This window comes from Bufo bufo, chromosome 1 (genome assembly GCF_905171765.1).
Source record: "Bufo bufo chromosome 1, aBufBuf1.1, whole genome shotgun sequence".
NCBI classification, from domain to species: domain Eukaryota; kingdom Metazoa; phylum Chordata; class Amphibia; order Anura; family Bufonidae; genus Bufo; species Bufo bufo.
In genome coordinates, this window is record NC_053389.1 from 514999888 (window position 1) to 515016140 (window position 16253).

Sequence of the window (16253 nt, forward strand, 5' to 3'; positions counted from 1 at the left end):
CTAAATCCCGGACCCAAGTTCCAGCTACCACAAACTCAGCAATCTAACATCACTGGTTGCCATTTACCTCCAGGATTTACATCACTGAGAGCACTAGCCTCAGTGACACATACTTACCATCAATAACCTCACCCTTTAGATGCTTACATATCCCCCCCCTCTGCCCAAGGCCAGGGGACTGGTCACTTGACCCTGATAGACAGTAAATACTTGACAAGGCATCAGCATTAACATGAAGCTTTCCTGCCCTGTGCTCTACCACAAAATTAAAGTCCTGGAACTCCAGGAACCACCGTGTTACCCTTGCATTGTTTCCTTTATTTCGGCACATCCATTTTAAAGGGGCCTGGTCAGATACCAAGCGGAACTTCCTACCTGCCAAATAGTACCGCAAAGCCACGAGGGCCCACTTTATTGCCAAACACTCCCTCTCCACTATTGAGTAGTTTCTCTCACAGGAGGTGAGTTTTCTACTCAAATATATGATGGGGTGTTCTTCCCCATTTACCTCTTGTGACATTACTGCCCTAAACCAACCTCTGAGGCATCGGTCTGGACAATAAACTCTTTTGAGAAGTCTGGTGCAACCAGCACAGGCTGACTGCATAGGGCTTTTTTAAGGTCCTGAAATGCCTTTTCTGTCTCTTGAGACCACTGGACCATTACTGACTTTCTCCCTTTCGTGAGGTCTGTTAATGGTGCTGCAATGGAGGCAAAGTTCGGGACAAATCTGCGGTAATAGCCAACAATCCCCAAGAACGCCTTCACCTGTTTTTTTGTCCGAGGCTGTGGCCACTTCTGAATTGCCTCCACTTTGTTTACCTGTGGTCTTATTGTGCCCTTACCTACAATATACCCCAGATAGCGAGCCTCCTCTAACCCAATAGCGCACTTCTCCGGGTTAGCAGTAAAGCCAGCTTTCCTGAGGGAATCCAGTACGGCCTGTACCTTACCTAGATGGGATTCCTAGTCCGTGCTAAAGACCACGATATCATCTAAGTATGCTGCTGCGTACCTTTTATGGGGGCCCAAGACCCTGTCCATCGCTCTCTGGAAAGTGGCGGGTGCCCCTTGTAACCCAAAGGGCATCCTGGTATATTGAAAGAGCCCGTCTGGGGTGGAGAAGGCAGTCTTTTCCTTTGCCTCCTCTGATAGGGGAATCTGCCAGTACCCCTTGGTGAGGTCAAGTGTGGTAATATACCTAGCTGGTCCCAACCTTTCAATTAATTCATCCACCCGGGTCATAGGATAGGAATCGCATTTAGAGACTTCATTTAGACGGCGGAAGTCATTGCAGAACCACCAGGTCCCATTTGGCTTAGGCACTAATACAATGGGGCTGGACCACCCGCTTTTGGATTCCTCAATAACCTGCAGAGCTAACATACGCTTTACCTCCTCAGAGACCGCTTGTCTCCGAGCCTCAGGAATTCTGTATGGTTTAAGGTTTATCGTTACCCCAGGGTCAGTGACTATATCATGCTGAATGATATCTGTAGTGCCTGGCAGGTCCGTAAAAATATCCCTGTTCTGCTGTAGAAACTCCTTGGTTTCTTGTTTTTGGGGTTTGGACAGGGTGTCACCTATTGCAACCTTTTCAATATCCATTTGGGGTTTTGTGGCCGCTACCAGGGACTCTCTATCCTTCCAAGGTTTTATTAAATTGACGTGATAGAGTTGGATGGGCTTTCTTTTCCCAGGCTGATGTATTTTATAATTGACTTCTCCAACCCTTTCTACTACTTTAAAAGGACCCTGCCACTTGGCCAGAAATTTGCTTTCTACCGTGGGAACCAGCACTAGTACCCTGTCCCCAGGGTTGAACTGCCTCACCCGGGCCGCTCTATTGTACACCCTGCTCTGAGACTCTTGGGCCTTCTGCATGTGTTCCCTCACGATGGGCATAATACTGCTGATGCGATCTTGCATTTGGGCCACGTGTTCTATCACACTTCTGTAAGGGGTAGCCTCACTCTCCCAAGTCTCCTTGGCAATATCCAGCAATCCCCTGGGATGTCTCCCATATAATAACTCAAATGGAGAGAAGCCAGTGGAGGACTGGGGGACCTCTCGGATGGAGAACATGAGATATGGCAACAGACAATCCCAGTCCCTCCCATCCTTTTCTACCACCCTTCTCAACATCCCCTTTAAGGTTTTATTGAACCTCTCTACGAGGCCATCTGTTTGGGGATGATATACAGAGGTTCTTAGCTGCTTAATTTTCAGCAGGTTGCAAAGCTCCTTCATAACTTTTGACATGAAAGGTGTACCCTGGTCAGTCAGTATTTCTTTTGGTAGGCCAGTTCTGGAAAATATATGAACCAACTCCCGAGCAATGCACTTGGAGGAGGTATTCCGCAACGGAATGGCTTCAGGATACCTGGTGGCATAGTCCAGCACTACCAAAATATACTGGTGGCCTCGGGCAGACCTAACTAACGGCCCCACCAAATCCATGGCTATTCTGTCAAATGTAATCTCAATTATTGGCAGGGGAACCAAGGGGCTCCGAAAGTGACTCACAGGAGCCGTTACTTGGCAGGTAGGGCAGGACCGACAAAACCTTTCAACCTCTTGGTAACAACCTGGCCAATAGAACTTTTGCAGGATTCTTTCCTTTGTTTTGTCAGTCCCCAGATGACCCCCAAGTAAATGGGTGTGGGCCATCCTTCTATAAGGTATGGGTACCACCAATTGCTCCACAATTTCCTTACGCATCTTAGTAACACGATACAGTAAGTTATCACCGACAGCAAAATGAGGAAACCTTTGATCAGCATTAGGCTCCTGAGGTACCTCATTCAGTACAGTTACATTTTCCCATGCATGTTTCAGGGTGGAGTCTCGTAACTGAGCAGTCCCAAAGTTCTCCCGTGACACTTCCAAGTCCGGTACATTCTGCTCAGGGTTAGACTCCTCACCCTCATCCCCAGCCAATACTTCAAGGGGAAAACTGTCTGATACCTCATTGGTCACCCCTACAGCATCTGTTTGGGCTTCTTCCCCTAAAGGAATTGGGCTGAAAGAAGGTGAACATGCAACAGGCGTATCATTACAGTGGGAATGAGACCAGAGTTCCCAGAACAACGGAAAATCACGTCCCACAATCAATGGATGTAATAAGTCTGGTACCACACCCCATTGGCTCCTCCCCCTGGGAACAGTGTGCTGCAATATGCCCCGGTTGCTGACACTTCCAACAACGGACCTCAGGTCGGCCTTCGAGTGGGGCTTCAGAACGGGAGGGTACCTTTCTTGGAATGAAAAACCTCTTTCCCCGGGGTGAGCCACCCAGGCTTTGTCTGTTGGCTCGGTCCTCCTGCTCAGAGGTAGAAATGGCTGTGGAGGTTGCTCTCTGTCGACGACCACCAGAGGATCCCATGAACTGCTGTGGTTTACCTTCAGGCCTCAGACAGGTCTCGGTAGTCGTAAACCGCTCCACAAGTGAAACCAATTGATCCAGGGTTTTGGGGTCTCCCTGAGCAACCCAGCGGTGAATGTCCCAAGGAAGTCCACTCACATAGCGGTCGAGCACGATTCGTTCGACCATGTCTGCTGTACTCAGTGTCTCGGGTTGTAGCCACTTGCGCACAAGGTGTAACAAATCAAACATTTGAGAGCGGGGCGGTTTTTTCTCTTCAAACCGCCATTCATGGACTCTGCGAGCGCGCACAGATAAGGTGACTCCCAGCCTGGCCATGATCTCTGCTTTAAGGATATCATAGTCTTTGGCCTGTTCTGCTGTTAAATCAAAATATGCTTTTTGCGGCTCTCCAGTCAAATAAGGCGCCAGAACCTCAGTCCATTCAGCCACAGGGAGTTTCTCCCTTTCCACAATCCTTTCAAACACCGCCAGATAGGCCTCTATGTCGTCATCTGGGGTCATTTTTTGCAAGGCGCGGTGCACTGCTTTTTTTTAATTCACAGTCCCAGCTAATTCCTCTATATTCCTTGGTTGAGCTGACACACTCTCTCTCAGGACTGTGATCTGTTCCAGCAACGGACGGTTGGTTTCCTGCTGGGCAGCACTGACCTGCACAAACTGCTTAACCAGCTCATCCATGGCAGGAGTCTCACTGGGCAACAATGTAGCAGCCTTTATCCAAGACATAAGCCGGTTACAGAGCAAAAAAAAAATTATGCAGCCGTTACCCTTAGCAACCACTTGCCCGCATCCGACACCATATGTGGAGATTAGCTGTACAAATGGTAGGCAGTCGGCAGGATTGGATGCAACATAAGGGTTTTATTGGAAAAAACACAACTCAAATTTGGTCCAACAGGATGGCTTGGCTTCAGCCCATCAAAGTTCAGTCACATAAAGCACTTATCTTAAGCCCTCATGTGTCATATAACAGTTCAATTGTTAAACAGGCAAAATACAGGAGTCACCTTTGTGCAGAATCTTGTCTTTTCCCTTCTCAGGAACACTGTGGAGAGGAATGCTCCTAAGTCCTCTGCAGACCAACACCAAACACATACTGACAGTGTGTCTTTTAAATTAGCTTCCAGCTGGGTGAGGTGGTAACACAGGAGATGGAGTATGGGAGTGACCTTCCCACCCAAACTCTTCAGTCACTCCTAAATCCCGGACCCAAGTTCCAGCTACCACAAACTCAGCAATCTAACATCACTGGTTGCCATTTACCTCCGGGATTTACATCACTGAGAGCAGCAGCCTCAGTGACACATACTTACCATCAATAACCTCACCCTTTAGATGCTTACACCACCCATATGTACAGGGTGGGAATATACGAGCCGTCATGGTGGATTCAAGGAAACAAAATTACCGGTAAGTCTAATTACGGTTTTCCTTATCATACACCATGACGGCTACCAGAGAACTACCAGATTATTTGGTAGGGAGGGCAATAGCAGTTTGCAGAATTTTTTGACCAAAGGACAAGTCTGCCCCAGCTGAAACATTAACACAATAGGGTTTTATGAACGTGTTTATACTTGATCAGGTAGCAGCTTTGCAGATGGTATCTAGGGAAACGCCAGCCTTCTCTGCCCAAGAGGATGCCATTGCCCTGGTGGAATGGGCTCTAATGTTGGTCAGGCTACAGACCTACCATCGAGTAACAGCATGAGATGGTAGATTTAATCCAGCGCCCGATAGAGGACTTAAAAACTTTTTTCCCCTTGTTCTGCCCTGCAAACTGAACTAGGAGTTTATCATCTTTCCTAAAATCTTTGGTGACTGTCAGACACAGGATAATGGCCTCTCTTACATCCAGGAGATGAAATTGTGTCTCATCTGGGCTAAGAACGTCTGTAGGGAAGGATGGCAGAATGATTTCCTGGTCTCTGTGGAAGTTTGATACCACCTTGGGAAGGAAACCCGGATGTAATTTAAGTACTATTCTGTCTGGAAATACCGAAAGGTAGGGCCTGGATTTCCCCTAAGCGTCTGGCCGATGTAATGGCGATTAAAAATGCCATCTTGTACGACAGGTGTGAATGGGGGCTTCGTCAGACCTCTCAATACTACATTTAAGTCCCATTGTGGTACCCTCGGGGTAAGGGACGGTCTAATTCTGGACGCTGCCCGTATGAACCTCCTAATCTACCTGTGGCTGGATAGGTCAGAGTCATAGAAAGCTCCCAATGCGGAAATTTGTACTTTTAACATACTTGGTTTAAGTCCCATGTCCAGGCCCCTTTGGAGAAAATCTAAAATTTTCGGAATGCAAGGGGGAGATCTATTGGGAGAGGCATCCCCTAGCCAGGAGCAGTATTTCTTCCATATTTTAAGATAAATAGCCGTGGTGACTTTCTTACGGCTGGATTTCAGAGTATTAATAACCTTTCCTGAAAGGCCCTTGCTTTTCAACATTTCGCCCTCAGGATCCATGCCGATAATCTGAATAGGCTGGGGTTCTGATGTATGATTGGACCTTGAGATAAAAGGTTCGCTTGGGATGGAATTTCCCATGGGTCCTCCATGGCCAGCTCCTTTAGAATGGAGAACCAGCTTCTCTTGGGCCAATATGGGACTACTAGTATTACTGTTACGGGATCCCTCGATATTTTTTGCAAGACTTAGAGCCCAGGGAAGAAAAGCATACGCTAGATCCCACGTCCACTTGACAGAGAAAGCGTCCATTGCCAAGTATGGTCTCTGGGATTTAGGGAGCAGAATCGATCTACTTTTGCATTTTGTTTTGACGCGAAGAGGTCTACTTGGGGTGTTCCCCATTTCTTGCAGATCTTCTGAAAAATTTCCTGGCACAGAGACCACTCCCCGGGGTCTAGAGTCTTCCTGCTGAGGTAGTCGGCTTCTATATTTTCTGAGCCTTTCAAATGGACGACTGTAATGGAAAGGACATCTTCTTCTGCCCACCGGAAGATTTGTTCTGCAAGCTTCTTTAGACCTGGAGATTTCATGCCCCCCTGGTGTTTTAGGTAGGCTACCGTTGTTGTATTGTCTGAAAATACTTTCAGGTGTTTTTTTGAGTAATAAGTTGTGAGATAATTTTAAGGGTTCCCACTCGACTCTCAATTCTTTGTAATTTGACGATCTGGTTTTTACTTCGTCTGACCATTTGCCTTGCCAGTTTGAGGAGTCCACTTTCGCGCCCCATCCCTGGCCGCTTGCCAATTTAATAGGTTCTTTCTTTCCTTCCACCAATTTAGATCTAGTTTTACATGGTGAGGAATTGAAAGTTTTACGTCTAAGGAGGATTGCTCTCCGTCCCAATTCCGCAGTATCCAGGTTTGTGTTGTTCTGGAGTGTGCTTGGGCCCAAGCTACGGTCATGATGCATGATGTCATTGACCCCAGTACACTCATTGCTTCTCTTATCGAGCAATTTTTCTGAGCCTGGAATTTTTGTATCCTTACCCTTAAAGCATCTAGCTTTTCTAGTGGGAGGGATGACGACTGGGAAACTGAGTCTAGTAATACAAACAGAAATTTTATTTTCGTGTCTGGTATTAAACAAGATTTTTTCGTGTTTATTAGCCAGCCCAGTTTTGACATCTCTTGTATGACATAGTCGGTCAGTCTGGATGTTATCAGCGAAGACTCTCCTACAATGAGGAAGTCGTCTAAATAAGGAAACATTTTTAGACCGTTTAGACCGTTTAGTCTGAAGTATGCTATTATTTCTATTATAATTTTTGTAAAAACCCTTGGGGCAGAAGAAATGCCGAAGGGCAACGCTGTGAATTGAAAATGATTTATTATGCCTTTCTGGTCTTTTAGCGCGAACCTGAGGTAGGATTGTGATTTTTGATGTATGGGGACGTGATAGTATGTGTCCTTGAGGTCGATGGAAGTCATGTAAGCCCCTTTTTTTTTTTTTTTAAACAATTTTTATTGAGCAAATCAATAAAATACAATATTAGAATAGTGGAGGGAAGACAATTCTCCACTACTCTTACATAGGTGATAAACACAGTACATAATACAGGTCTATCAATTGTGTTGTAAGTATTACAGTTTCATCAATAAGGCAAGTCACTGGAAAGACATCCAATGGATAAGACGGAAAGTAGTCACCATTCGTTGCTTCAAGGTGTCACTGTCTATCACGTTTCTTCACATCCGAGACGGGTTAAAAGTAAGGAGGGTAACGCCCTCTGTGAGCTTTAGGAATTGGGAGATAATGGGAATGGAGGGATAAATCGAGTGTAACTGGCACGCAGGAACAAGCTCCCTGAAAGAACATTAACTGAAAGATATCGTCTAATAACCTCTAAAGGAAATCCATCGTTCCCAGACCTTCAAAAATTTGTGGTGAGTTCTCAGTTTCCAAGAGGATAGCTCCTATAGCCTGTAAATCTGGTCAATCTTCTGGAACCATTGTTCTATAGGGGGTATATCAGTGGATAGCCACAATAAAGGGATCAACAGTTTAGCAGCATTTATTAGATGTTTAAAGAGTGCCAAATTAGATGGAGGAGGATCTCGTGGGAAAAGATTCAGGAGAGCCACTTCAGGTGTTGGAGTAATATCAGATCCACATATGTCATTGCATGTTTGAAAAATCTTGTCCCACCATTTTAACAATGTTGGACACGTCCACCATATGTGGAGGAAAGTGCCTCTCTGCTTTAAGCATCTCCAACATGTGTCTGAAGCTCAAGTCGAATACAAACATGTTTTGTCAGGGGTTTTATACCACCTTGTGATAATTTTATAATTATTCTCCTGGATCTTGACACATCCCAAGGCCTTATGTGAGGAGTTAAAAATAGTAATGGTATCAACCGGGGATAAACATTTACCTAAATCTTTTTCCCATAATCTAATAAAAGCTGGCGTTAGGGCGAACGGAGGAGTCCTCAATCTGTTATACCACTGTGAAATCAATTTGTGGGGTGAGGGATCATGAGTGACAATGTGCTCAAACCAAGTTATGGGGCGTAACAGAGTGTGCAGATGGGCATTTTGAGACATGTAGGCCCGTAGAAAATGAAGCCCCACAAAGCTGGAGCCAGATATTTTCAAAAGATCACCTATATCTTTCATGGAGAGTAATTGGCCATTGCTGTAAAGGTCCGACAATCTTAGTTTAGACCGACTAATCTCAATGGGAAGGCTGTTTATTAAGGCCTGGGGGGCTAAGTGGAATAGGGGATGGTAGTGGGGAGTTTAAGGGGGTGTTTTGCAGAGTGTACCATGCGTGCAGGGTAGCCTTCATGATTGGGGTGAAGTTTGGATGAATAGGTATTTGGGACATGCGACCTAATAGGGCCGCTTTGAAAGGAAGTCCCAGTAAGGATTCTTCCATCGGGACCCAGGATTTATGTTTGGGGGCAGATAACCAGTCTACTACTCTGGTGAGTAGGACAGCTCGACCGTATAATTCGTGGGTCTGGCAAGAATATACCCCCTCTCTCTCTCGGGTAAGACAGCAATATATAGGATATTCTAGCCGTTTTTTTGTTCCATATGAAAGATCGGAACATGGATCTAAGTTTTGAGTAATATGTGGAAGGAACGGGGATTGGTAAGGTCTGCTGAAGGTAGGTGAGTTTAGGAAGGATGAAAGAAAGTAGGATATTTTTCCTTCCGAACCACGAAAGTGTAGGGACATCCAGGGAAGTTAAGTCCTCAGTCAACTTATTCTGGAGAGGGATATAGTTCAAGTTAAATAGTTGGCTTGGGTCAGTACTTATTTTCACGCCTAAGTAGGTTAGAAAAGGGGAAGACCAGTTAAAAGGCGAGCAAGCCTCAAGGTGAGTCTTCACTGAGTTTTAAGGCCAGTGGAAATTATCAATGATTTGTTGTGATTTACCTTAAAGTTGGAGAGTGAGCCATACGTTTCCAGGTGGCCATAAATCTTAGGAAGAGCTGTTACGGGGTTGCTCACTAATAAAAGTAGGTCATTCGCAAAGGCGGCGATTTTGTGCTGCTGGTCCCCTAGAAATATTCCCTGGATGTCCCTATCCATCCGAATGGTCTGTAGAAGAGGTTCCAGAGCAAGGACAAATAGGAGGAGGGATAAGGGGCAGCCCTGACGGGTGCCATTGCGTATTTTAAAGGGGTCAGATAGGGTATCGTTAACGTTAACCCTGACTGAGGCTGAGGCATGGAGATACATAGCTTCTATGGCATGGATAAAAGGGGGGGGGGATTGCGAGAACGCAACGCTGAGTACATAAAATACCAGTTGACTCTGTCGAAGGCCTTCTCCGCATCCGTGCTAAGAAGGACTAGGGGGAGGCCTTTTCTCTTGACATAGTGAATAATGTTAAGTATACGTGCTGTATTATCTTTCCCCTCTCTGTGTTTCACAAAACCAACCTGATCCCTGTGGATTAGTGAGGGAAGTAGCTTCGCCAGTCTGTTTGCCAGCATCTTGGCTAAAAGTTTCAAATCTATGTTGAGGAGGGAAATGGACCTATAGTTGGAGCATAGGGAGTGGTCCTTACCTTCCTTGGGGATTAGTGTTATGTGGGCTCTGGTCATATCGGCAGACAGTGGCACACCTCGTAGAGAGTTATTGTAAACTGGTAGGAGGTGTGGGATCAGTTCTTCATGAAAAGATAAGTAGTATGGTGTAGGGAGTATATCCGGACCAGGGCATTTCCCTCTGGGGGAATTTTTAATAGCCTCCAAAAGTTCCTCAGAGGAGAAAGGAGAAGCTAAACGGAGTCTGTCCTGTTCCGGGATCGAGGGAAGTGTCAAACTTTCCAAGTATATATTTTTTCTGTGCAGGTTAACATGTAGCTCTATAGTGTAGTGGTTAACGTATATATTAGAAGGCGTCATAGAGTCTGTGTTACCCGAGAGAGAGTGTGTAGGGTTGAGGTTATAAAGGGATTCATAATAATCCCTAAATAGCGAGGCTAGTTTATTTGATTCAAAAGTTAGTTCACCTTCAGGGGTTTTCAGTTTGTGTACATAGTTATGTAATTTCCTACGTTTGAGCCTGGACATCATGTAGCGGGAAGCTTTATTTCCGTGAGCAAATATTTTGTATTGGGAGTGCAGATAAAGCTTGGCCGATGCCGCATTCAAAAGATTTTTGAGGGAGGCTCTACATGAGGACAATTCCTGTAAGTGAGATTCCAACAGAGATCTTTTGTGGGCACTTTCCAAGGAACTAATTTTTTCATGCAGGGAGTCTATCTGCTTTTGTCTTTCTTTTTTGAGGTGAGCCCCCAGACTAATACAGTGGCCCCTTATAAACGCTTTATGGGCGTCCCAAATTGTCTGCGGGGAAACCTCAGGGGTACAGTTTGTATCGAAGTAATCTTCTAGAAGACGTTTTAATTTAGATCTACTATCCGGAGAGCTAATGAGCTGTTCATTAAATCGCCAATGGCTAGTAGGTCTGTGGGTGAGGGGGGACTTCATATGAAGGTATATGGGAGCATGGTCTGATAGGATAATGGATCCTATATCCACTTTAGAGCACAACTGGAGATGTTCCTTTGAAATAAACAGATAGTCTAGCCGTTGATATGACTTATGTAGTGGTGAGTAAAAGATATAGTCTCTAGAATCTGGATGTATGGTACGCCAGAAATCAATCAAATGAGCCTTGGTCATTGCACGTAGAAGAGAGCGAATGCCCTTCTGGGATTGGGCAGATTTGCGGGAAGAGGAATCGATAAGGGGGTTGAGGACGAGATTTAAGTCACCTCCCATCACCGTAACACCGGCTCTAAAAGATTCCACTTTTAGTAATAATGATTTAAGCCAGGGTATCTGGCGACTATTCGGGGTATAAACATTCACAAAAGTATAAAGGTGTTGGCCTATCTTCCCTTTGACCATTATAAAACAACCATCAGGGTCACACAGTTGATCATCTAAGATAAAGGGGACCTTGCCCTGAAAACCAATGCTTACTCCTCTAGAGTTAGATGTAGGAGAACCACAATGATACCAATTAGGGTAAAATGAAAAGGATAGATTAGAGAACTGTTGGGTCTTAAAGTGTGTTTCCTGCAGGAAAACAATGTTCGCTTTATCTTTCCTCAATATCCCAAAAATCTGGCTCCGCTTGGAAGGCGAATTGCAACCCTTAACATTATAAGAGGCAATTTTAAGAGCCATCATAGGGGTAAAGAGGAGAGGCAAAGTGCTGGAACATGCAAGCCTGAAAGCCAGTTACAATATAGAATTGTTTAGGGTACTTAGCATCTGGTTGAATTAGTAGGTGGAAAAGTCGAAGCCTGGGTGATGGGACGTCCCGTCTCGGATAGACAGTGCTCCACACAATGAGAGACCTGCGTAAAAAATAATAAAACATATTGAGAACAAACAAAAGAAAAACAAGAACCAAATTAATATACTGTATAGGTCCTGGGGGACCTGAAGAGAGCGGGGTGTGGCATTTGCCAAATTTGGACCCTGCTCTCTTAAGGTTAATGTCAGAGCAGTCGCTCGGTTGAGGTTATAGCGTAAGTAGGTTAGAAGAGCATTGGAGTTTGGAGTAGTAGCCCGAGAGAGCCAATTTTTTACTTGTGAAGAAGGGAAAAGCCAGGGGCCGCTAAATACATAGGTTAGATCTTAGGTGCTGGGAACATAGCATCCGAAACCTCGCAGGGGATTACAAAATACAAAAGTTAGCCCTAGGGCGCTGAGAACAATATGTGGCTTTGTGGTGCCGGCTACACACTGAGTCATCGCATATATAAAAGAGCACTGAAGCAATGTGTAGACAGGACCACCGTCAGGAGTTGCTGGGTACATAAGTTAGCCCGAAGGCGCTGAGAAAAATATAGCGTTATGGTGCTGGCTACAAAGTTAGTCATCGCATATAAAAAGGAGCACTGAAACAATGTGTAGTCGGGTACACCGGATTCAACGCATATAGAAAGAGTGTTGAGGCACCACGTAGTCGTCAATACCACCAGGAGCTGCTGAATATATAAATTAGCCCTAAGGCGCTAAACACATAATATGGCCAGTAGTATCAAAGATATCGTAGGACCGATAATGGAGAGGAGGGACGATTTGAAGTGCCACAGGAACATTCGGCAAATAACATCGAGAGCTCAGCATAGCCTGGTGATACGATGCGTATCTTAGGGTCAAGGAAAGCCGGTCCCAACATGCGAACATATACATAGGAAATAATCGGAATTTATGACCGGATACGTCATCGGATAGATCACAACACATCTACCAGGAAACGCCGAGTGACTAAAGTGGTTAAACGGCTCCAAGAATTCGACAACGTGTGACAACTACAGGTTAGTTAAGAAATCGAATATGTCATATATCATCTATTTAACAGGTAACGACCTGGTAGAGGTCGGAAGATGCGAGATAAATCTTATAGCCTGGCGATACTTAAGACCTTATAGAACTGCAGAGTTCTAAGTGCAAGTTAAGGCATAGTAATAGGATGCTGGGTATTACTCTTGATGCCAGTCTCAGAATTTCAGGAAAAGCCACAGAGAAGGTTAGAAGGTGAGAGCGTCAGGGAGCATATCCAGAGACGCAATACAGGAGGCAGGGACAGGGATAAATAGAAAGAAGATTGAAAGGCTGATACTCATCCAACTTGACAACAGGTGAGGAGGAGTATAGAGTCCCGTTCTCAGAAGACGTCGGTAGCTATGCGCCTCGGGGTAAGAGGATGATTTTTCTTCTTCTCTTTTTGCCTTTGGGATTTGGGTGTACCTTTTGTTTCAAATGGCACCACTCTGGGAAGTTTCGGTAGTGCTGTAAGGTCCTGGACAGCGTTCCAATCCTCAATGTCCAGGGGGTTTATATCCAAAAGATCTAATGCAGAGCCTAAGTCCAGATGCGACTTGATGGTGATCCGCCTGCCTTGGTGAGAAAAGGACAATCCGAACGGGAACTGCCAACGGTAAAGGATCTTATTGCTTTTGAGCCAATCGGTGAGGGGTTTGAGAGTCTTTCTTTTCTGAAGAGTCACCGGAGCTAGGTCTTGAAATATATTAATCGGCACCCCATTGTATTTAGCTCCACCTGGCCGACGAGCCTTGTTAATTATAGCCTCCTTATCCTGAAAGTGGAGAAATCGGCAAATGATGTCTCAAGGGGGCTCATCGCCCTGCGGTTTCGGGCGCAAAGCCCGATGAGCTCTCTCGATTATTATAGAAGTGGAGCGTTCCGGGCCCAGTAATTCTTCGCATATCTCTTTCACCACGGCTGAAGAATCTTGAGAGGAGTCCGTCTCTGGGACTCCTCTGAAACGAAGGTTGTTTCTTCTCCCGCGTTTTTACTGGTCCTCCAGGGCATTGAACGCATTGTTGAAATGCGTTTGGCATTTCTGTAGGCTGATGGCTGTTGCCGTCTGGAAATCCAGGATTGCGGCCTGGGTGTTCTCCAGGGCCTCCACCCTGCCGCCCACATGTCTAACATCTTGCCTCAACGAGGAGAGTTCACTGACAAGCGGCTCCATTGCTCTTTGGAGTGCAGAATCCAGATACTTTCTGGAGATCGGGAGGTGCTTGCGATGTCTTGTGTCTTCAGCATCGCTGCCGTCAGCTTGCAGCTCGACCTCGCTCTCCTCCGTTTCTCTGCTTGGCTCCCGCGTCATCTTAGCTTCCCGCGCAGCACACACCGCTGCGGCTTTTTTGATAAACTTATCCATGTCACCGCAGTTCGACGGACGCTTGTGGGATAGGGACGGGTCCCCTGCTTTTTGCTGGCCAATTTTGCCCATATTTTATGCCGAACAACTGACTTTAGCTGATAAAAAGCTGGGTCTGAGCAGCAGAGCTCAAGCGCACACGTCCATTCCGGTCTGGAGCTAGCTCCGCCCCCATGTAAGCCCCTTTTTTGATTAGGGGAATTATGGACGCGATCGACTCCATCTTGAATTTTCGGTAGGTTATGTGCCTGTTTAATTCTTTGAGATTTATGATGGTACGAGAGGATCCGTCGGGTTTTTGGAACAGTAATAGTCTTGAGTAAAACCCCCTCCCCCTTTCTGGCTCCGGGACCTCTGTTATGACGCCTGAAATTTTTAAGTCTAAGACTCCCTGCTAGATCTTTTTTAACACGCTTGGGCTGTGGGATGTCACCTGAAATCTTTTTGGGGGTTTTGAGGAAAATTCTATGCAGTATCCGCTTTGTATTATATTTAGGGCGCAAGGATTTTGGGTCACCTTCTGCCATGGCGATAGAAAATTCCTCAATCTTCCCCCGACACTGGCGTCATTGCTTATCGGACTGTTTATTCTGGGGGTAAGGAGGAAACCCCTGCCTTTGCCTCCTTTTGGATAACTCCATCGTCTCGTCTTCCCTTTACCTCTATAGGATTTTGACTGGGAAGAGTAGGGGCAAAAAGTTTTTTTCTTTTTCTCTTCTGGGAATTCTTTTTTTTGTATCCGCTGCCTTTTCTAAGATTGTGTCGAGAACAGGCCTGAACACGTACTCTCCAGAGAAGGCAATGGAGCACAGTTTGGCTTTTGATTCTCTGTCGCCCCCCCCCAGGACTTAACCCATAACTAGGGATGAGCGAACCCGAACTGTATAATTTTGGGGTGTCCGTGACACGGACCCGAACCCGAACATTTTGGTAAAAGTCCGGGTTCGGGTTCGGTGTTCGGCGCTTTCTTGGAGCTTTTTGAAAGGCTGCAAAGCAGCCAATCAACAAGCGTCATACTACTTGCCCCAAGAGGCCATCACAGCCATGCCTACTATTGTCATGGCTGTGATTGGCCAGTGCAGCATGTGACCCAGCCTCTATTTAAGCTGGAGTCACGTAGCGCCGCACGTCACTCTGCTATGATCAGTGTAGGGAGAGGTTGCAGCTGCTGTTAGGGAGAGATTAGACAGTGATTAACTCTGCAAAAACACTTAATTCAGTGATCGATCTACAGCTGTGGATCATTGAACTGCTGCTATTTAATTGCTCACTGTTTTTAGGCTGCCCAGAGCGTTTTTATGTCACTTTTTTCTTGGGTGATCGGCGGCCATCTTGTGTCTTGTGGTGCGCCAGCACAAGCTGCCACCAAGTCCATTTAACCATCAATAGTGTGGTTATTTTTTTTGCTATATCCTACATCAGGGGCTTGGCTGTGCTTGCTATTTTATTGAGGGGTAAAATACAATTGGCCAAAATAGCAGTACCCTAAATCGGTTGTTTCTGCTGTGGCTAGCCAATTGTAATACTGTCTGCTGTCTGCCGAAGCACAGTTTTTGTTCTGGGTTGAATACAATTCCCAACTTAGCAATCCACTAAATATTTTTTTTCTGCTGTATCAGGCCAAGTTTAAATTGATCCATAAAAGGGTATATTAGATTGAAGGTGCGGATAGTGTCATCCTCAATAACTTCACACGCTACCGTGCATTTCCAAGTTTAAATAATTCTGTCCGTAAACGTATACCTGTCACCCAGCGCCTAAATAATAGGCCTAAAATTTATTTTCAGCTAAATCTGTGTTTATTGCTGAGGCTGGTCAATTTATTTAGTGTCCGCCAAAGCACAGTTTTTGTTCTGGGTTGAATACAATTCCCAACTTAGCAATCCCCTAAACATTTTTTTTCTGCTGTATCAGGCCAAGTTTAAATTGATCCATGAAAGGGTATATTAGATTGAAGGTGCGGATAGTGTCATCCTCAACAACTTCACACGCTACCGTGCATTTCCAAGTTTAAATAATTCTGTCCGTAAACGTATACCTGTCACCCAGCGCCTAAATAATAGGCCTAAAATTTATATTCAGCAAAATCTGTGTTTATTGCTGAGGCTGGTCAATTTATTTAGTGTCCGCCAAAGCACAGTTTTTGTTCTGGGTTGAATACAATTCCCAATTTAGGAATCCCCTAAATATTTTTTTTCTGCTGTATCAGGCCAAG